We start from the raw sequence: 23,463 nt of genomic DNA on the forward strand, positions 1-23,463 counted from the left end.
CTTCACAGGAGTGATTTGAGAATCTGATTATTCATTTTATATTACTTTTTGAAACACCTCTATAAGTTCCTTTGAATGTGCTTCTTCTTTTAAAAATTGTAACAATTACTTGTTTTCTTTCGTTATTTTTATGTTAGTTTCCACCACCCCCTTTAATTTTCCCAAAAATCTGATATAATGATATTTTCCTACCTCTGAGAGGATTTGTATTAACACGGTTAACATACATTCTTTAGAAAAGTCTTCTATCACTACGGGGTGGCGTTTACTGGATTTAATAAACTTGTTTAAACCCTCTTTGTCGCTTATTGGTGTTGAGAATTCGTGCGTCATGCCCTAGAAATTTATTTATTTATGTATAATTACCATACTTCTCTTATTGTTTTTTTTCCGCCAAATTGTGTGGTTTTCATCGCAGACATGTGTTTTTTTGCCTACGGTATTCCACGAAAAAATAGAAAAAAGTAGATCGTGCCAAATTCTGTTTTGCGATAGGGGTTATCAGTGCCCATTGCGGTTTCCCTATAATCTCTTATATTATTCGCGACTGGCGTTTATTTTCAGTTTAATTTTTGCCTTAGTTTTATATAGCAATTGAGTGTAATTGTGCCCTCTCACTCCTTTGTTAGGGTTGGTACTTGTATGATTGTAATAGAGAGATTCGGTTTATTTGAATTTCCAAACCTCTTACAACAGTTAAACTTGTCCCTTTCGTGATATTTTGACTATTACCTTGTCCTAAAGGCTTATGGGTTTAGTGCCCGAGTGAAGTTTTCAACAGGTTATTTATTTTTCTAGCCTGTTGGATTTCACCCGAATATTCAGCTCAAACCTTCTCCAAAGTTTGACTTTTATTTCTGATATACATTCAGTTAGCTTGGTGGATCCCCCAATGACAAGAGGTTTAGCAGTTTTCATTTTTAAATGCCGATGGTCTTGTCATTGGTGTCCTTCGCCTGCAATTTCCTCGCCCTGGTTATTTCTGTTAATGGTGTGCTGTGAATTTATTTAATATGTGAAATTATTTATACCTGAGAAAACTTTGTTTTATACAATTCTATACTGTTTAAATTGTGGCACTTTTTATCTAAAGATCTTATTTATGTGTTACCTTCCTGATTGGGTAAGTGTTTATTTGTAATCTTCTACTATTTATAATAAGATTACAGCTAGCTTATGCACGTATTGCGCACTAAATGTAAACTCCCGCTGCCTTTCCTATTATTATTTTTAATTCCCGTCAAAAAAATTTTCTTTCAAATTCAACTTGGGATGCTACCTCAGAGGGTCAAAGGGCAGTAGATGCTTTGCATATACTTAACAACGAGAGACCAGCAGTGATTGAGCTCACTCCAAATTTTCTAGCTTCCAATGACCCTATTTCAGTAGACTACCCTCCTTCGTTTTTTAAAAAACCCCCCAAAATAATTTTTAAATATACATATCAAATGAATCGTCTTTTAATGCTGATTCTAAATATTCATAATTCAATTAGTTTCTTTACACCCATGAAAAGTTACGAGACAATAATTAATTTCTTTTCTGAAACGTTATTTTTGAGTAATGTAAGTCTTATCGGAACACTATTTGCGAAGTTTTATTTTGTCCTGGAGACAAAATTATTGAAGGAAAGCTGTGATTTTATTTATATTTGGGTTTCTTTTACTCTGGGAACTTACGAGTCTCTAGGCTATAATTTTTGAGAGTTTATATTCTATGGTAATAATTTTTACTGACGAGATATATTATGAAGGAAATTTTGACGTTGTTAACATACCGATTAAAGAGAAAAAAATGCTGATGTTTCTTTAGAGGCTCTTTACTCGTCTTCTTTTTATCAGGTTATCATTAGTTTATTGAAATAATAAACAACTGGGAGCAACACTAGTTATCAATTTTTTTGTTTCTTGATCTGAATTTCGGATTCCAAATTTTCTTTATCTTCTCGATATTATTGTCAAGTTTTTCCGTGGTCTCTATAATGTGGTTTAAAAGGTTTCAAATTCGAGCGCAGTTTTGTTGCTTCGTCAAATGTCTTAGCCTCCGTTCCTCTTGACCTTTGGCCTTTTCTTTAGGGATATATCGGATTATGCTGCTGAAGAAGGGACTTGCTGCTGTCTTTCTGGCTTGTTTACTGCTCTCCATAATTTTTCTCTTAAGGGGGTTTTTTGTAACGATGGCCGAGGTTTATTTATATCTGTTTATGCAGAGGAATTATCGGTTTCACATTCTATTAGCTCGCGTCTGGTAGATGGGGTTTGTTCCAAAGCCCATTTTTGTGTTAAGACAGTAGGCGAGTCTAGCGTATGAAAATCAGGCAATTCTTGGGTTTCTTCCAATTTTTCTTCTTCTTTGGATTTAACCTCTGGTTTATTATCTCTTAAACCAGTAGGTTGTTTTTAGGCTCTTCTCTATCGCTTCCATCGCTGTTATCTGATGGGCATTAAACTTTTCCCTTTTTCTCTTGTTTGTTGTGGAAAGATTGTAGCCAAGACTGGGCTAAATATTCCTTCCACTTTTCCCAACTGTTGTGGTCGTTAAATAGGTCATAGAATTCATATGGCCTTCTGATGCATACTTGTGCAATTATTTCATCTATTTCTTCACCTGAGGAAATCTGCCTTAATTTCCATGGTTTTGAGAAAAATCCTTTTTTCATCCTGTTATAGCGCATAAATTCGTACTTTCCATTATGTGGATGTTTTAGAACATAGGTTAACTTATTTGGTAGATTTTTTACAATTCTTTAGGGCCCGTCCCATTTTAGTTTTAACTTTCTTGTCCCTTCTAGATTGGTTTTGTGTACATAGACGAAGTCTCCTAAACAATAATTAGTCTTATTTTTGCTTTGTCTGCCATATTTTTCGTTTTGTTCTGTCTTCGCATCTTCCAAATTGTCTTTAACCTGTTCCATAGTTTTTTTCATTCGCATAAACATTTTTTGTTTATATTGGTCAAGATTGTAATTTATTCTATCATATTATATTTCATCCATTCAAACTCTGGGATCTATTAGGTGTTGTACAAAAATGGCGTTTTTTTAAAGAATGTGAAAAAGCCGTACTAACTGTAAAAACTATAAATGGTGTATGGTCATCCCATTTCTCATTTTCCTCCATTGCGTGTATCCCAGTATGTAAGCCAATTCTCTATGTTTGCGTTCAGCTTTTCCATTAGTTGACGCCATTTCAGATGAGGTAAACAATCACTTTATACCCAAATATTCCTTAGTTTTGCCTAATAATTTGGCTCTAAAAAATGGCCCATTGTCACTAAGTAAAATTCTAGGGAAAACCCTTGTTCCAAAACTAGTCGGTTGACTAAAACGTTTGCAATGGATTTTTCCTTTTTTTCTTTAATGGGAAAAGCGAACAAATATAGGTTGAAATGATCAACTACGGTTAATACACCTCGGTATCATTATCTAAAAATTGTTACATCTTCCGCCACCCCCCAAATTTTAATAGAAATTATTTATCCTACCCCTCATGGGTTTGGGTATGACCCAATTTAGCTCTAGGGGTCTATTATGGTGAATTTTTCTTAGCACACTCTTGGCAGCCTTGTATGAAAGTTTTTACTTTTGAGTAATTTTTTAGAAAATAAAAAAATCCTTTTATTGTCCCGATAGTTTTTGCTTCTCCCATGTGACAGCCATTAGTTGCGCGTGCCATCTGTAGAATTTCTCCTTCTAGCAATTTTGGAATTACTTGATTGATTTTAAAGTTGTTTTTTCTATATTCTTGTATTGCTCTGTAATATCTTATCAAAAGATTTTTACTTTCATCCAGATCAAAATTATCTTAAGTCCTTCAAAAAATTTTTTAAGTGTTCTGGCAGTTCTGTTCCTTTTAATAAAATGGATTTCATGGCTGAAGAAAAATCATCTTTTTATTGATGATTCGAAATGTTTCCATTAGATATCATTTCTACCCCGGCCAGTTCGTCTTGGATGGTTGTTATCAAATTTCCTTCCGTGTCTGGATATCGTGACAAATAGTCTGGTAAAATGTTTCTACGGCCCTTTATATATATTGGGGGTATATGAATATGCTTGTATACGTAGTATACATCGTGTCAGCCGCGCCGAAGTATTTTGCATCGTATTTAACCAAATTAATGATTTTTGGTCTACGCGTAAATGAATTTCTTCCAAGCAAAAATTGGCGAAAATATTCTCTAAAAACTACAACTGCTAGGCATTCACTTTCAACCGTTGAATATTTTCTTTCTGCCTCTGCCAGCGACCTGCTGGGGATAATAATATGGCCCCAATTCCGTACCCCGAAGCATCTGTTTGTAAACAGAAGGCTTGTGACAAATCTGGTAGTTTAAGTATTGGCGCCTGTAATAATTGCCTTTTTATTTCATTCAACGCTTGTATTGCGTCCGATGGACATTAAAATTTGCCTGATTTTTTTCAAAATATTGGTCAAGGGTCGTTCTATTGTCGAATAATTGATCGTATGATCGTAATCATCATATGATCGTATGATCATATGATCATATGATCGTAAATTTTTCTGGATTTGGCAAAATAGTACCTTGGTTTATCAGATGTCCAACAAAAACTAGTTTTGGTACTGCTATTTTTAGCTTTTCTGGTTTTAATTTTAAGCCTGCTTTTTAAAATTTTTCAAGTATTTTTCTAAGTCCAACTAAATGGTCTTCCAGGTTTTCAGTAAATAAAATTACATCATCTAAGTAAGCTAAGGAATCTTTTTTCTTTTCTGGTTCGTTATCTTTTAACACCAAATTCATTAGTCGACTAAAACAGTTTGGACTGAAGGATAAGCCAAAAGGCATACGTTCAAATGTAAAAGTTCTGTCATCATCTAAGATTACTGTTGGCTTGTGCTTTGTTTCTGAATCTAAGGCTATTTGCCAATATCCTGTTATCACGTCAAAACTTGTGTAGTATTTTGAACCTCCCAGCGAATCTAATATCGTATCAATTCGTGGTAATTTCATAACATCTTCTACCGTGACTGCATTAGCGCTCTAAAATCTATGCATAATCTCCAGGTATTGTCTTTTCTTCTGACTTATACTAGTGGAAAACACCAATCGCTAACAGCCTCTTTAATTATACCTTGTTCTTACATTTTTTTTATTCGGTTATCTAGCCATGATTTTAAAAGATAGAGTGTTTTATATTGTGATTTTTTAATTTGACGACCCTGTGTTGGTATTTTTTGCGTAACTAAGTTAGATAATTCGTAATCCGCTTTGTGTCTTGCGAATGTCCATCTAAAATCCCAAAGAATATTTCCCACCCAGGTTTTTTTATGTTTTCCGGTAAATGTTTTAAATCAAATTGTTGCAAGAGGTCAGTTTTTGTCATTCTACACTTTTCGTGTGGTTGCGGTTTCGACGACATTTCGTCGTGGCTAGTAAAACTCACGCTTCATTCCGGGCTGCTAAGAGATTCCGTTTCCGAATTTTAAATCTTTTCCACGAACCCAAGCCCTATTTGGTTTAGCTTTTACTTTATTACTACTTAGATTTGATAATTTTAAATATGTGATACCATTTTCAATTTTAATAACTTGATTTTCCATAAAAGTCGTGAGGTATTCTTCTAAGGTGTATCCCCCTATCATGGCAATCATTGTTTTAATCTTTCTTTCTTTTGTATTTAATGTCGCTAGCACTTAAGCTGTTGTTCCCTCTTCTATTGTGATTTTCCCGTTTATTCTTAAGTTATAATCCGAATCGACACTCTCTTTATCTGTTGTTACACAAATTTGCCTATTATTTTCATTTGGCTGGCTTATGGTTGTTGTAACAGTTAGGGGTTCCCATACGATCCCATATTTTCTTATAGCATCTACTCCTAGAATACAAGGAAATGGTAGCTGCTTACATATTATCACCGTTACTGTTATTTCTTTATCCCCTGTGCTAAATTTTAATGGGCATTCCCGAAAAATTGTCAGCTTGTGACCTGTCACTGATGTCAGGGTACTCTGGCATCTGCTCACGCGATTTTTGACACTAGGAGGAAACCTCTTAAAAACTTCCTTTCGAATTAATGATTTAGACGCATTCGTATCAAGTAAAAATAGTAAATTTTGGAAACACTCTATTTTAAAACAACGCGAAATCGGTAGATTATGATTATTTACATTTGTATCACAGCACTCTAAACTATAAAGGGTTCTTTGTAATGATTCAGCTCTGTCGACCCTTACAGGCTGGTTTCTCCGTCTACTTCCCACTGTTTGACCAAAAGTTTCTGGGGTTATCCCAGTTTTCTTCAACGTTGCAATTTTGACCCTGGGTGTTCTTAACCGTTTGCCTTCTAGGCAGGGGTGCCATTTGGGGGGGGCAGGGGGGCCATGGCCCCCCTTCTACACTTTGAAAATTACCTTCTTATTTATATTTCACAGCTATTTTCTATTTTAGCTATGTGCTATATTAAACCAGCAACTGGTCCAATAAATACGACCAACAAACTGGTGCCCTAATTATATAATCTTGTTTTGAAATGTCTAAGAGCGAGCGAGTCTACACTATTTTATTTCCGAGTAGGGTTCATTCAAAACTAAGCTTCATGCGGTCAGTACCCGTTTGTTATTGTTCTTGTGAAGAATTCGTTGTAAACTATGAGTTTTGTATATTGCCTTTTTTAGTAGCTGGGAAAGGAAATGTGTTCTAGGGTTTCAAGGGGTTTTGGTCAGCAGATTCTTGACGTTGTTGAATAGTTTATGGGATAACTAGTCCCAGTGGAGTGTATGGGACTGTCGTGAACAGGAAATGTAAGTGATTGGCTTATGGGGTTTCTAAGCGGGGTAGTTTCACCGTGGAGTATGGGAGTGATTTTCTAAGTGAGTTTCTACGTGTTTCTTCAGTTCTTCTCTTGCCGTGTCTGAGTGAAGTCATTGTCTACTACTCGTTTAACTATGAGTAAAAAGCCACAACAAACTTTGGATTTTTTTTCGGTGAAAATGCGGAAGAAAAATGAAGAAACTTTAGTGCAAGAAATTGGCAATAGTGTCAGCGCCCAAAGTTTCGGGTTAGTTGAGATAAATTCCCCCACCTGTGACATAATTTCGGAAACAAGCGGAACAATAAATGGCTCAGATCAACATGAAAGTTCGGTCTGCATCACTGAACCCCTTGCGGGTTCCAGTAGCAGTCAAGAAACTCTCTCAGATATCTGTAGGACGCGTCACGACAAACCAGCTCAACCTATTCTTGAGAGATATCCGGCTTCCATTTCTAACGGAAGGAAATTCAGTGCACATTACTATAAGACTTATGAATGGATAGAATACTCAAAAAACTTGAATTCCGTGTTTTGTTTTGCTTGCCGCCATTTTTCTATGGGGACTCTAAGGGCTGGAGAAACTGCTAGAAAAAGGGCTTTCATTGAGTCAGGATTTTGCAAGTGGAAAGACAGTTCTGCTGTATTAAAGCAACATGATGGTTCTGAAAGACATAGGCATTGTATGTCAGCATGGACGGAAATTAAGATAGTGAGTACTGGTACTTCGAAATCTATAGCGAATGCCATAATTCAGTACAGATCTCAAGAGGTTCAGGAAAATAAAGATCATGTGAAGTACATTTTTCGCGCTATTTGCTTTCTTGGCCGCCAGAGTCTTGCTTTGAAGGGTCATGACGAATCGGAAACATCCGAAAACCGGGGTAATTTCGTTGAACTGATGAAGGAAATATATAAAGGTGACGAAAAGCTGAAGGCCAAGTTACAGTGCCGATATGATCACTATTGCAGTCATCAGTACCAAAATGACGCAGTTACACTGATAGGAAATGCCTTGCGCCAAGATATTATTTCAGAAGTAAAATCAGCTAATTACTTTGCTATTCTTGTCAACGAGACAAAAGACGTTTCTAGAAAAGAACAATTAGCGATCCTACTCAGGTACATATCAAATGGAAAAGTAGTGGAGCGACCAATCGGCTGCTATCACATGCACAAATTAGACGCCGAGAGCTTATCCAACTCGATTTGTGAAACTATAGAAAAGCTTGGTGTAGATTCGATGCTGTGTATTGCCCAATGTTATGATGGTGCATCCGTTATGAGTGGGGAATTTAACGGAGTTCAAGCAAAGTTTAGGGAGAAGGTGCCTCATGCAGTTTATGTACACTGTCACGCCCACAGATTGAACTTGGTTTTGACTGACTGCCTAAAAAATATCAGTGAACTTTCTGAATTTTTCTCCGTGGTGCAAAGACTTTACGCATTTATATCATGCAGCAATACTCGTCACGAGCTATTTGTGGAATCCCAGCGTATTAGCGGGCAAAAAGTCTTGGAGCTAGAGAGGACCGTCCAGACTCGCTGGTTTTACGCAGTCCGCTCTATTTCGAAGCTGAAGGCCAGATTTGATTGTATTGTTGCTGTGCTTGCCGCAGTCTCTGATAGTTCCAACGGCGAGGCAGCGTGTGAAGCAAAAGGACTACTGGACAAAATCAACTCTGCCTCTTTTGTTTCAACTTTACACATAATGGAAAAAGTATTAGTCATTGTAAATTGTCTATCAGAGCAACTTCAATCCGGAAGTTTGTTGATTTATAAGGCACTTGCACTGATTTCTGGGACATATGAGACACTCCAAAAGCTGAGAAATGATAACGAATGGAACAACTTAAACAAAAACATATCTGAATTCTTAGCTTCAAACGATATCCAGGAATCAAAATCTCCACAATCTAAAACCAGTGCTCGAAATAAGAGAAGTCAAGCCATTTCCATTCGTCTCAAAGCCTTTCTTTCAAACTCAACAACCGGTAAACGCAATATCAGTCAGCCAGTTGAATCAGACTGCGGTAAACTTCTGTACTTTGAGGTAATAGATTGTTTCACGAGTGATATGGACCAACGTTTCATGCAGAATATGCCTCTGCTCGACGCTTTATCTGACTTCGACCCCTCAAGTTCCAGTTTTTTCAAATTTTCGAAAGTGGAGAGTTTTGTGTCATTATCAAGAGATTCTCGGTGTCGACGACCATGCCATAGAATCTCAGCTTTCTCTTGCAAAGCTGCATCTGTCAAAAAGTGATATTTCAAAAATGGATCTTCTTCGAGCTATCGAAATCTTATCCGACCTCTCAGTTTCCTATTCTGTAGTACTAAAACTGATGAAGCTACTTGCTATTTTGCCTGTGAACACTACCAGTAATGATCGATTCTTCTCGGCATTAGGGCGTGTGAAAGACTATCTGCGATCGACGATGGGAAACGACAGACTCAGTGATCTCATGATAATGGCCGTTGAAAAAGAGGAGGTAAAGAAACTGGATTTGGATAGATTAGTCAACGATTTTGCCAAGCAGTGACCTCGCCGCTACCCTCTGTTTTAGGTCTGTTTGCTAAATGTTGTTCTTTTTTTGCATCTTAATTAAAAAAAAATCGAAAAAAAAATCCTTGCCCCCCCCCCCTCCAGTGTCTTGACTTGGCGCCACGGCTTCTAGGCCTAAATTCAGGGATACTATTAGGTGTTTGCCAAGTATTATTTGTTCCCTGCCTTCCTAAATTTCTTTTCAAAACACCCCTCTGCGTTTTGAACTAATGTCTTGTCTTGTACGTCTGGCCTTCTTTGCGGATTCTATGCTAGCAATCTGACGCATAGTGGTTTGGTTTGCCGCAATAATAACAATTAAACTTTTTATTAAATAGTTTGTTGGGTCGTTGGCTGCTTATAAATATTCTTGATCTATCATTGTTGGTTCTCCAACTACCTGTCTTTGGTGGAGTACTTTTGCAACATGGGGATAAACAAATTCACTACCGCGATCCGTTTGAATTTTTTTATACGAATCCTGTTCGAGAATACTTTCAACGGCCTGAGACACTTCAACACCTCTCTTTGACCGCAATGGAATGGCATATGCATAGCAACTAAAAACAGTGATTGCAAGTAGAATGTACTTTCACGGTGTATTGTGAAGTCTTTGAATCTCATCTAGAGTTAAGAGATCTGCTTGCATTATATGCAATGGGAAAAAGGCTTTAGTTTTTCGATAATGATTTGCACGAAGTTTATGATTTCTATGCAGAGTGTAACTTGTTTCATTTTGTAGATAGTCTTGTAAACTTTTAGTGTGAACACCAGTGACTTTGGAAAGAGTGGCGGGGGAACTTAAACTTCCCACTTCACCAACATTTTCATAAACACTTTTCAGAACTTCAACCATTTTGAAGCAAATGTATGCAAACACTTGCATTGAACTGCACCTACTATATCATCTACAGAGTTGTTCGTTGTTCTAGCTCGCTAATAACCCTCAATAAACAAATATACCCTGGGGCACCTAAATTTCTGCTCTCAGCGTACAATCAGGCAACTAATAAACCCTACGGCTATATCCTATTGGATCTTAATCAAAATACACCCGAGGATTGGCGTGTAGTCACAGATATTTTTGACCATGAAATTACAGTATATCTCCCTGTGAACAGTAAAAAGACCTATTAGTTGCTATCATAACATTGAAGAAACTACATGAAAATAGACATTTTTTTTCAGTTCTAAGCACTTCAAAACCCCCACTTAGGAAAGCCATACTCAAACATGGTATTGATAATGATTTCATTAATCTAATACCTGAACGTTGTTTAAATTTGACTGAGAGCAATGTTCAACTGCCAGAAGTAGTTAAGCAACAGGCAAAGCAACATCGTTCCATTGTACGTACATTGGCCTCTAAAAACAAAGGAAATAATTTTAAAAGTAAATGTCTTCTTCAGGTGGGCGGTAGCTTTTTCACACTTTTACTACAGATAATTGCAGGACTTGTAAACAGTTTTCTCTAGAGAATGGCCAAACCCTATAAATTGACTCCAATAGAACTCGCTCTCTCACCCGTGGAACACTTTGAGGGCAATCTGAGTAAATTCATTGACAACGAGAATATTGAAGATGATAAAAAACTGCTTTTACTTCGAGATGCACTTCGCCGAGTGGACAAACATAAGCCCTATCGTGCAAAGGCCAGTGTTGTTGATCACAAAAAAGAACTATCTCCTCAGGATTCTTCTTCTGGTGCTGCTGCTGCTGGAACACAATTAAAGAAGGAGGAATTGGATTCAATTGTGTCAAGCATTGGAAATATAAGCCCCCACTCATATCGTGAACAAAGTACACGACTCATAATATATCTCATGGAAAGTGGTCAAGATCATATTCAAGTTGATAGCAATGGGAAGGGGATTATAATTCAAGGCAAGAGCTATAATCTACTTGATTTAATCTATGATATGGTTACAAATCGTAAAGGACTATTATCATTTGACGCTCATCTATACATCTTTCTAAATACATTAAACTTCCCCAAAAGCCTTATTAGCAATAGGCAAATTTAAAAAAAAATTAAATGAACATGCACCCTCAACACCACTAAAATATGAACATAAAGAAGAAGAAGAAGATTTTAAATCAACTTTGGAAAATACTAGCGCACTTAGTGGAAACTTGAAAATAGTGAGGAGGAGCAGCACACCACTGATAGCTAGACAAAAGCAAAGACGTATCAAGTCAACGTCACCACAACCACCGCCAACCACTAGTAAACAAAGGGGTAGCAGACGTTACACTACACGTTTACATTCAAAATGGTTGAAGTTCTGAAACGTGTTTATGAAAATATTGGTGAAGTGGGAAGTTTAAGTTCCCCCACCACTCTTTCCAAAGTCACTGGTGTTCACACTAAGAGTTTACAAGACTATCTACAAAATGAAACAAGTTACACTCTGCATAGAAATCATAGACTTCGTGCTAATCATTATCGAAAAACTAAAGCATTTTTCCCATTGCATATAATGCAAGCAGATCTCTTAACTCTAGATGAGATTCAAAGACCGCACAATACACCGTACAAGTACATTCTACTTGTAATCAGTGTTTTTAGTCGCTATGCATATGCCATTCCATTGCGGTCAAAGAGAGGTGTTGAAGTGTCTCAGGCCGTTGAAAGAATTCTCGAACAGGATTCGTGTAAAAAAATTCATACGGATCGCAGTAGTGAATTTGTTAATCCCCATGTTGCAAAAGTACTAGCGAAATATAATACACCGCTCTATCATAGTCATAGTCCTATAAAGGTTGCATTAGCAAAAAAATAGATTAGAATTATTCGGCTTTTAATTTCAAAATATTGCATATTGAAAAATACATCTGACTTTTATTCATCATTTGGACAAAAACATTTTAATTTATGATCAACGACCTTATCGATCACTATCCAACTAAATTCTAATGGACGTTCATCATTCTGATCATGATACAATTGACACCTTTCTTAAACAATATTCCAATGAAACGATTGTCAAGAAGAAAAAATTTAATGTTGGTGATAATGTTCGAATTAATAGAACAACTAATGTTTTTGAAAAGGGTAATTACTTGTGGTCCACAGAACTTTTTAAAGTGGCAAAAATCCTAGACACTAAACCCTTAAATTATCATTTGCGCGATACCAAAGATGAAGAGATTCTCGACGGCTTTTATGAGTATGAACTGCAAAAAGTTAAAAATAATAGTGACATCTATCAAATTGAAAAGATATTAAAGACTCGTACTCGCAGGGGTAAGAAATAGTTACGTGTTCGGTGGCTAAGATACAGCTCGGACTTTGATTCTTGGATCAGTGTTGAAGATATTGACAATGCCCAATGATTTCTATGTAACATTTATGTCCAACGTTTCCGATCCTCTCTACAATGACTTGAATAAAACAAGTGATTTTTGGACTAAACTCTCCCCCGCCATCAAATTTGATGACGGAAAGTATGAAGTGGCTCTTGTCGACTGTATTCTCAAAAATACCTATGACATCCTGAGAAAGGATCGTGTATATGACATAAAAGTTATATTATTCGATTGGTCACTCTTTGTCGAGTATGAATGGGTTGAAGCACTTAAATCTAGCGAATATCCACAAGTTAAATTGAAATATATAGAATATGATGGTATGACAGATTTGTGTCATATAATCAATTGAAAAATCTCATATCGTAGGAATGGTACATTCCATTTTAAGTATTTAATGGAACAGAATAGGATTTACATTACATCACCTGTTGACACTGAAATAATTCATCTCAATGATAATCTGAGAGACGTTCTTGGCTTTAAACAGAGTATGATCAATGGGAAAAACGCTGACACTGTTTACGGGATGGATCAAGTTATTTTTGCTGATTATCCACCTGGTTTCGCCTCGGAGTCTTGCATATTTCTCTATGCATCGTTTGTGGAAACTTCAAGAGTTGGTAATTCAAATGTCCTCCTCCTATGTTTTCTTGAACGAAAAAAAAAACCCATGAACTTGTTCATCACTGTAATATAAAGAATCTTCAGTATGTTCCTGTAAACGCTTCATATTTGGAACTCTGTCAGTTAACACTAAGAAGTAAATTGGGTGATCCTCTAGCAATAACAAAAGGTTTAGCAGTGATTACATGTCATTTTCGACCCATCGTCGGCGACAGTACCTAAAATTAACAATAGAAGAATTCCATTTGTCTGTCCTGATATCAATTGCTATGTTGGTGCTCTGAGTCCACGTCAAATAAGCAATTGATTGGACTAGTACAAGGGGCGTACTACAATGTCTGGCTGTGGTCTTGGTAGCTGGTTTGCTAGGTTATTTCGTTTTGCACTACCCCTTGCCAGAAAATATCTTGTACCTGCTGCATCAAATTTTGCTACCTCGACACTACAGGATTGGGGGTCGGGTAAGAGTTTCAAGGAGAGTGTTAAGGAAAATATTAGATCTTCAGCAAGATCCGTTGGTGAGCAATTAAAAACTCAGCAAAATGGGAAGGGATTGAAAAGGATGCGTGCGCGTCATTCACTCAACAGTCTCTACCCAGGCGGGAAGCGAAGAACATCAACAAGAACTTTGAGGAATAAAACAACGAAGACCAATAAGAAGAAAAAGAAAAATATTGTTAGATCAAAGAAGGATTTCTTCTCTTAAGATGACTTATCTCCCCCACAAGAAATCAAATCCATCAATCAGTTCCTAATTGAATATGTTCGATGCTGAAAATATTGATGTCAGTGATGTCAAGTTTGGCTACTATGAACAATTTCATCCCCAGCAACCCCTCTCGTAAAATATACACTTTCAAATATTTTCCAATGAAGACTATTTCATTGATTTGTCATCAAAACTTATTGATTTAAATGTAGAAGTGAAGAAAAAGTCAGATCATACAACTCCAACTGCTGCGGATGGTCTCTCCTACGAAAACTGTATTCTACACAACCTGTTCAAACAAATTAATTTATTTATTAATGGAACATTGGTGAGCACTAGCAATAATTAATCCAACTATGCAAGCTACATACAATTTAAGATGATGACACCAAAGGCATATAAGGAGTTGAGAGGACAGTGATTGGGCTATGAATATCGATCAGGTTTTGATACTGACGGTGATTTGGCTACTGCAGTGACCCAGGAGTATCATCTATTTTGAAAATTAAATCATGAGATATTCAATATATCCCAATGGTTACCCCCCCCCCCCCCCAATGTCAAGATTGACCTCAAGTCGCAACTAGCTCCATCGAATTCCATTTTGAGAAAAACACTTGCTGCAGCACTCGATGCAAATGTCATTATCACATCGGCAATTCTCCACGTCCGAAAACAACAGGTTTTGAGCTCTGTTGCATTGGCAGTGGAAAAGCTAAGAGCCAATGGCAACAACAATAAACTTCTTGTCCCCCATACGATCACCAATCAACGTCACATTGCCATTGGCTCTCGTAGCTATACCGATTCATCATTTGTCAATGGAGAAATCCCATCAAAACACGCTTTGGCCTTTGTGAAGATAGCAGTGCCGTTGGATCCTGGACTGCACCCCCCCATGATTTTAATTTTTTTGGTCTATCTAGCCTTATGTGTAAAGTGAATGGTATTCCACTGTACACTCTATCATTTGACAAAAAATCCTATAGAACTCTGTATGAGTTGATCATGCAATCCCTAGATCATGACTCCCCACTATTTGAAAATGGAATAACCGATTCAATATTTTCAAAAAATCATGGCATAATTGTTTTGGACTTGTCGGGGACCAAGGATATGAGCATAGTACGAACAGGGAATGTACGTTTAGAGTGCACATTTGCCGATGCTTTGACTGAGAGTATCAACCTAATATCATTGAGTCAATTTGAAACCTATTGGGAGATCACACCCGACGGCAGTTTTCTACTAGACCTAGCACCATGAACACAAACCAAATAATCAACGTATTTAATATAGATCCATACATGTCCCAGTGCATGTTCTATTGCATACCATCGGACTTCTTTGAAAAAATTCAAAGTGTTAACAATACCCTAATCATTGTTAATAGTCCATCGACTTTGAAGACTGGCCATTGGCTATGCATCTTTCAAACAGCGAAGAATATTGAATTTTTTGATCCTTTTGGCCTATCGTATAAATTCTACGCTCCATACATCAGCAACTTTATTGAAAGCAGTGGAAAAACTATTTTTCAAAATCAAAGGATAGTACAGGATTTAACGACTAAGAAATGTGGCTTTCATTCTCTACTCTTTTTCATGTTCAGATGTCATGGTTATACCTACAAGCAGTTTCTCGACATTTACGTTGACTTACCTCGATTGAACGACTTTTTTGTGGAAAATATACCTAAAAGCGTGTTTAATATTGATTTTAGTGCCCTACGAATAAAATTTTCTAAAAATGTATGTGGATTTGTTTATTAATAAAAATAATGTATGTACATTATAAAAACGAATTTTCTACTCTTTAGATTTCATCTTCTACTACGCATAGGTGTTTTTCGATAAGAACTGATGCGGGTATATTATCCGAATTCACAGTATACTGATCCTGATGTGTTGCAATGTCAGGCTCGCATTTTCTGCAATAGAGTGTAACTTTACTCTTATCATGTCTCTTTGTATAGTTAATGATACTATTCTCATTCATTTTGTAGAATTCATATGTTTCAATTTATTATTTGAAGCAATGTCATAAACAGTGTCCTCAAGTGGCAAATCACATTCCGTCACAGCCAAATAAAAATCAGTGGGCTTATAATCATAGTAGTCATTCTCTTCACAACGACGACGTAAAATCCAAATTCTTTTGTTGTTCCAACAGTTGAATCGCTGACCCGGTTCCTCCTCGTAGAAAAATCTAAAGCCACGACGATACCAATCTCTAAGTAGTAACCAAGACTTAAGCATTGTATTCGTTCCAATCATACCAGGATGTGTATTCTCCCATTTGTTAAATTTATCACAGCGGCAATTGAAGAATAGATCCCCTCTATGGAGAGAGTCATCAACCTCTTCAAGACAGGAATTACAACCTTTATTTTGTACGGCATATCCTCTATGCAATTTACACGGGTTGCATAATCTGCTCTTTTCATCGTTCTCATCAATCATTGTACAATTCTCACATGATGACCAGCTGCCCAGTGTAGACATGCATAGCAGACATGTATGGAACATTTTTATCATGTGTTGACACTCTCACTGCTACAATGAAACTGAGCTACTAACAACAAATGGAGTGGGAGAGAGAGAGAGAGAGGAGTGAATCATCATTGAACTACATCTTTCTCATAAAAACAATCATAAATTTCTAAACTAGTGTTTAAAAGCATATCCACAATATCATTTTGCTGTGTCGTGATTAATATGTCAATAAATTGTATAAATGCCGTCGGTCCATGACGTAAAAGCTTCATGCAATAGTCTAATGATGGAGAATCAGTTTTCATTATATCAACAAGCGTTCCCTGAGAAAATATCTTCCTTTGAATAGATAGCTCTTGAAAATCATCATCTAGAATCAAAATTTTTTCCATAAACACAAGATTCCCCATGATTCGCTCTTTCTCAAATCTATCCATTTTTTAGAGTCCTAACACTCTCACGACCAACTTCAGACTAACCATATTTTTTTCTTCAACTCTTAAAAAAATACACGCTAGCCTACTATAGAAAGATAAATATCTTTGATTTAGAAATAGTTTTATTGAGCATAAGTAGAAAAACAAGAATCACTGATTCAATTTGTTTTCATCAATATATTTCACTAGTGCATCTAATGCTACCTGAAGTCTATTTATATGCACAATATTCAGTTTCGCATCAAAACATATTTGCTCCTCCATTTTAAATTTGCTTAATGATATCACGTATCTAGCATACATATCATCCCATTTAAGGCTTAGTCTACAGCCTCGTGTTATTTCCACAGCCACGTTTAATACTCGTATATCTTTGCTACTGCTGCTACCAGCTCCACCATCAACCTCCAATAGTGTAAATACTCCACTCATTTTCTCTACTAATATCGTCTCAAATAAACTATTCTCTCTGAATTCAATTCTCTTACTAATATGAATTGCAATGAAAATCACTCCTTTTATTCAAATCCAATTACTAATCAAGTTATCGTATATGGAGTAACCTCCGCTCTCTCTGATTGGCCCTAAAAAATGGGTGTTGCCTCAAAAACCAGTCTGCTTGCATTATACAATTTCGATTATAGTTTCAAAACGTGTTTGATAACTTTGCTTGGAAAGGTACCAAGGAACATAGGTGTGAGAGGATACTCACTCTCTTTGAAAAGGTGTAGAGCTTCAAGCAAATAGCACGGTAATTCCTATAGCTTTATCCCAGCAAAGTATAAGGCCAAGTGAGGGGGTACTCACTCTCTTTGAAAAGGTGTAGAGCTTCAAGCAAATAGCATTGTAATTCCTATATAACCCAGCAAAGTATAAGGCCATGTGAGGGGGTACTCACTCTCTTTTAAAAGGTGTATACGTCCCAGCAAATAGCATGGTAATTCCTATACGTCCCAGCAAATCCATACGATGCATTCTACTGCCATTTTGTTCAGCGTAGTTGATTTCCAGATATAAAATATGTTTTTGAGGAGGACACTCCCCCACAACCCTCAGGGCAAGGATTTTCAGTTATGCCCTGGGGGATATAAGGTTTTTATAGAAGGCGTTGTCGTAGAAACTTCAAAACAGGCTCATTCGATGGGAAATACAAAAGACTAGTACCCTTTTTAATATTCGAAAGGGATTGGAGGGCAACTAGCCCCCACCCCCACGCCCATCATTCCCCCAAACACATCCAATCAAAATTTTTAGCCATTGTGTTCAGCGTAGTTTAATTCCTGATCGAAAATATGTTTTTTAGGAGGAGACTCCCCCACAACCCTCAGGGCAAGGGTTCTAAGTTATGCCCTGGGGGCATATAGGGTTCTTATAGAAGGCGTTGTCGTAGAAACTTCAAAACAGGCTCATTCGATTGGAAATTCAGAGGGATAGTGCTCTTTTTAATAGTCGAATGTGATTGAAGGGCAACTAGCCCCCCCCATGCCCATCATTCCCCCAAACACATCCAATCAAAATTGTGAGATGGCCATTTTGTTCAGCGTAGTTGATTTCAAGATAGAAAATATGTTTTTTAGGAGGCCATTCCCCTACAACCCTCAGGGCAACGGTTTTAAGTTATGCCCTGGGGGCATATAAGGTTTTTATTGAAGGCGTTGTCGTAGAAACTTCAAAACAAGCTCATTCGAGTGGAAATTCAAAGGGCTAGTGCCTTTTTAATAGTCGAAAGTGATTGGAGGGCAACTAGCCCCCCTCCCACACCCATCATTCCCCCAAACACATCCAATAAAAATTTTGAGATAGCCATTTTGTTCAGGGTAGTTGATTTCCAGATAGAAAATATATTTTTCAGGAGGACACTCCCCCACAACCCTATGGGCAAGGATTATAAGTTATGCCCTGGGCATATAAGGTTTATATTGAAATCTTAGAAACTTCAAAAAAGTCTCATTGGATTGGAAATTCAAAGGGATAGTGCCCTTTTTAATAGTTGAAAGTGATCGGACGGTAACTAACCCCCCTCTCACGCCCACCATTTCCCCAAACACATCCAATCAAAATTTTGAGATAGCCATTTTGCTCAACGTAGTTTAAAGTTCTGAAAAATTAGGTCTTTGAGGATGACAACCCCTCACAGCCCTCAAGGCAAAGGTTGTTAACTAATGCCCTGGGGGCATACAAAGTTTTTTATAGCATGTGTTGTCATAGAAACTTAAAAAAGGGCTCACTTTATTGGAAATTGAAAGGGCTAGTGCCCTTTTTAATAGTCTAAAGTAATTGGAAGGCAACTAACACCCTTTCCACGCCCACCATTTCCCCAAACACATCCAATCAAAATTTTGAAATAGCCATTTTGTTCCACGCGTGAAAGTTCAGGAAATTATACCGTTGAGCAGGACACTCCGCTCTCAGTCTTCAGAGCAAGGGTTATAAGTTATGCCCTGGGGGCATATAAGCTTTTATTGAAATCTTAGTCGTAGAAACTTGAAAAAGGGCTCATTCGATTGGAAATTCAAAGGTTTAGTGCCCTTTTTATTAGTCGAAAGTAATCTGAGGGCACCTAGCCCCCCTCTCTCGCCCACCTTTTCCTCAAACACATTCAATCAAAATTTTTAGAGAGCCATATTGTTCGGTGTTGTGGATTTCCAGATATAAATTATGTTTTTGAGAAGGAAACTCCCCCACAGCCCTAAGGGCAAGGGTTGTAAGTTATGCCCTAGGAGCATATAAGGTTATTTCTGAACGCGTCGTCGTAGAAACTTCAAAAAGGGGTCATTTGATTGGAAATTGAAATGGCTTGTGCCCTTTTAATAGTTGAAAGTGATTGGAAGGCAACTAACACCCCTTCCGCGCCCACCATTTCCCCAAACAAATCCAATCAAAATTTTTAGATAGTCATTTTGTTCCACGCAGTTTAAAGTTCAGGAAATTATACCTTTGAACAGGACACTCCCACCACAGTCTTCAAGGCAAGAGTTATAAGTTATGGCCGGGGGGAATATAAGGTTTTTATTGAAATGTTTGTCTCGAAGAGTTGGAAGATTTTAATGTAAAATTGTGCATTTTGAGGCTTCAGGCACCCTCTCTTCCACCTACACAAGATTCGTCAAATTTTCTTCATAATTGCAGATACGCAACTGGACGTCACTACATATAATTTATGAAACCTCACCTGAATCAACTATTAACCGTTCATTTTACGTAAACTACCTGCTTTCTTAAAAACGAATTAGCCACCGCGCGGTTTTCTATCTCTGAAACTAAGAAGCTTGATAAGTCTTTTTTTTTCTCTTATGACAACAATTATGGCCTTTTTAAGGCCATAATTGTTGTTTAGCGCCACAAAATGGCAGAAAACACAACTTTACTATGGTGCAATTTTTTTGCAACTTAAAAAGGGCAGTAGAACGTTTAATTTCGGTTTGAATTAGCCTTCTCTTGATATTTTAGGATAATTGAATTGATATGATCATCCTACAAAAAAAAAGACAAAGGACAATAGATTTAAGCTCCGAACCTCTGTCATAGGTTTCTCTACTATGCTGGATTGGATGGTTTATGCCGGATGCATACTACCGAAGTAGCCTAAAGTTAAGCAGCATAAGCTACGGGATTTTACTTGTGTCTCTTCACATTGAAACATAAGTTTTATTTTTATTACTCCAAAAATATTCCAAAATGAAGGAAAAAAACTGTCTCTCTTCTTAATTATGAAAAATGCATGTTGCCTATTTCCCCCTATATTTTTGTCAATTGATACCCCTGATTACAACTATAGTTTGTAATATTGACTGAAATGTCATAGATTTCACTTCCAACAATTGAAAAAAAATAGTCCTATTTACCAGAGTAGAAAGGGGTCAGGAGGTCCCACGAGTACACCATATATGGGCATAGAGTCCCTAGGGAGAACACCTGTGCTGTCAGTCCGACGGGGCACCATTTATGGGCATGGAATCCCCAGGGAGAACACATTTCCGAGAAATTGCTGTTCGTCCAGGAGAATTGTTTCCGGGGCGAAGTTTATTAATGTCTTTGGAGTTCGTCCAGGAGAATTGTTTCCGGGCGAAGTTTATTAATGTCTGACAGATGATGTCAAGGTTGATTAATGTCTTTGGAGTTCGTCCAGGAGAATTGTTTCTGGGCGAAGTTTATTAATGTCTGACGGATGATGTCAAGGTTGATTGATTTGTCACGAAAGGGGAATTATCTCCGGGCAAATGTTTTGATCTTAGAGATGAAGAGATTAAAATAGGAAAGGGTTCCCTAGGATTGTCAAACGTGACAGTGTAGGGATACCAAAACAAAAGGAGCACGCAGAAATTACGTTTAGGGGTTATTTTGACGAAACTGATTTTAACATTTTAGGTAATTATTTCGGCGAAACAGTTAGAGTCAATTTTAAAAGAGGATTTTAGAAGAGGATTTAGAAGAGCATTTGAGGGTGAAACGCTGTGGTTATTATAATACACAAGTTCCATTTAAACAGTGTCGTGAGGTCCCCTACCCCAACCCCAAAGGGCTCCAATCCCCTGATCCCAACCCCGAAGCAAGCCCCCGGTCCCCAAAGGTCCTCCGGGCTCCCAAAGGACCACCCGGCCCCCAAGGGCCCCCCGGACCCCCAAAGACCCCCCCGGGTCCCCAAAGAGTCCCCTCTTAATTTTTTAATACTTTTTTAAGGCTTTATTATATCTTTTCAGAACAAGTTATTTTCTTAATGTCCATCCTAAGCCCATTTTACAAGTTGAAGTACCCATCCTTCTCACCCACAACTTTACTTTACGACTTTTTGCACATCCCAAGATCAAACAATACTTTTCAAAAGGCATTTCAGAACAAGTTCTTTTCTTAGTGACCGTCCTAAACCCATTTTACAAATTGAACTACCCATCCTTTTCACCCACAACTTTACTTTGCAGCTTTTTGAATGCTCCAACTCCAAGCAATACTTTTCAAAGGGCACTTCACAACCAGTTCTTTTCTTAATGTCCTTCCTAAACCCATTTTAAAAGTTGAAGTAATTATCCTTTTAACCCACAACTTTAATTTACAGCTTTTTGAATGCTCCAACAACCAGCAATACTTGTCAAAAGACATTTCAGAATAAGTTCCTTTCTTAATATTATTCCTAAACCCATTTTACAAGTTGAAGTACCCATCCTTTTCACCCACAAGTTTACTATACTGCATTTTTGAATGCTCCAACACCAAGCAATACTTTTCAAATGGCATTTCAGAACAAGTTCTTTTCATAATGTCCATCCTAAACCCATTTTACAAGTTGAAGTACTTATCCTTTTCACCCACAAATTTACTTTACAGCTTTTTGAGTGCCCCAACACCAAGCAATACTTTTCAAATGGCATTTCACAATAAGTTCTTTTTTTAATGTACCTCCTATACCTATTTTACAAATTGAAGAACCCATCAATTTCACCCACAAATTTACTTTACAGCTTTTTTTCAGCTTTTTGAGTGCCCCAACACCAAGCAATACTTTTCAAATGGCATTTCACCATAAGTTCTCTTTTTAATGTACCTCCTATACCTATTTTACAAATTGAAGAACCCATCCTTTTCACCCACAATTTTACTTTACTGCTTTTTTGAATGCTCCAACACCAAGCAATACTTTTCAAAACGTATTTCAGAACAATTTCTTTTCTTAATGTTCATCATAAGTCCATTTTAGAAATTGAAGTACCTATCCTTTTCACCCACAACTTTACTGTACTGCCTTTTTGAATGCTCCAACACCAAGCAATACTTTTCAAATGACATTTCAGAACAAGTTATTTTCTTAATGTCATTCCTAAACCCATTTTACAAGTTGAAGTACCCATCCTTTTCATCCACAAATTTACTTTACAGATTTTTGAATGCCCCAACACCAAGCAGTACTTTTCAAAGACTTTATTATATCTTTTCAGAACAAGTTCTTTACGTAATGTCCTTCCTAAACCAATTTTACAAGTTGAAGTACTCATCTTTCCCCCCACAACTTTACTATAAGGCTTTTCGAATACCCCAACATGAAGCAATACTTTTCAAAAGGCTTTATTATATCTTTTCAGAACAAGTGCTTTATGTAATTTTCTTCCTAAACCCATTTTACAAGTTGAAATACTTATCTTTTTCCCCACAACTTTACTTTACGACTTGTTTGCACACCCAAACATCAAGCAATACTTTCCAAAAGGTTTTATTATATCTTTTCAGAATATTTTTTTTTCTTAATGTCCTTCATAAACCAATTTTACAAGTTGAAGTAGTTATCTTTTTCACCACAACTTTACTTTACGACTTTTTTGCACACCCCAAGATCAAGCAATATTTTTCTAAAGGTTTTATTATATCTTTTCCGAACAAGTTCTTTTCTTAATATGCTTCTTAAACCAATTTTACAAATTCTAAATTTTTCCTTAGTAGATACAAAAGGCTATATCATAGTTGTGAATATTTTCCTGGAAGACAAAAAGTTCTAGTTCAATTTTCAATTTTCTCAACGAAGTCAAGGAAAGTTCAAGTTCTATTCTGAATTTTCTCAATGAAAAAGAAATAAGTTATTGATC

At 36.9% G+C, this 23,463-nt stretch overlaps 1 protein-coding gene across 1 annotated transcript in view; it reads left to right on the top strand.

The window, feature by feature from the left end:
• The first annotated feature begins 611 nt into the window (after positions 1-611).
• The window catches only part of LOC148950888 (acyl-coenzyme A thioesterase 9, mitochondrial-like), an 80,663-nt gene continuing 57,811 nt past the window's right edge, over positions 612-23,463 (top strand). The window contains exon 1 of the mRNA XM_089090496.1: positions 612-630. The gene's annotated coding sequence lies outside the window, so the exon portion shown is untranslated. The remainder of the gene's footprint in view (positions 631-23,463) is intronic.

Source organism: Artemia sp. Qi Xiang Cuo, chromosome 6, assembly GCF_049724085.1.
Source record: "Artemia sp. Qi Xiang Cuo chromosome 6, ASM4972408v1, whole genome shotgun sequence".
Lineage (NCBI taxonomy): Eukaryota > Metazoa > Arthropoda > Branchiopoda > Anostraca > Artemiidae > Artemia > Artemia sp. Qi Xiang Cuo.